General features: G+C 63.8%; 1 protein-coding gene across 1 annotated transcript in view; it reads right to left on the bottom strand.

Moving 5' to 3' along the window:
- LOC103620717 (1-aminocyclopropane-1-carboxylate synthase-like protein 1) overlaps window positions 1-260 on the bottom strand; it is a 25,296-nt gene that overhangs the window by 14,799 nt on the left and 10,237 nt on the right. The gene's annotated exons all lie outside the window — the stretch shown is intronic.

Here is a 260-nt window from a genome sequence, read left to right as displayed (position 1 = left end):
AGCACCCGGTCCATCACCTCGTAGAACTTCCACGTCCGCCCGCCCCGCGGGGTCTTGCTATTGTCCTTGATCCGCCGGTACTCCAGCTTCATCTTCTTGATCTTCTCCCGGCACTGGTCGCCCGTCCGGTGGATGCCCTTCTCCCGCAGCACCTCGGCGATGCGGTTGAAGACGTGCTGGTTGCGCAAGCAGCTCTCCAGCTCTATCTGCACCGACTCGTCGGCCCAGAGCTGCAGCAGCTCCACCACCTCGGGGTCCGA

This window comes from Corvus brachyrhynchos, unplaced genomic scaffold (genome assembly GCF_000691975.1).
Source record: "Corvus brachyrhynchos isolate BGI_N302 unplaced genomic scaffold, ASM69197v1 scaffold115, whole genome shotgun sequence".
Classification (NCBI taxonomy): domain Eukaryota; kingdom Metazoa; phylum Chordata; class Aves; order Passeriformes; family Corvidae; genus Corvus; species Corvus brachyrhynchos.
Note: the sequence above shows the minus strand (reverse complement) of the source record. Positions and strands in the feature narration are given on the sequence as shown.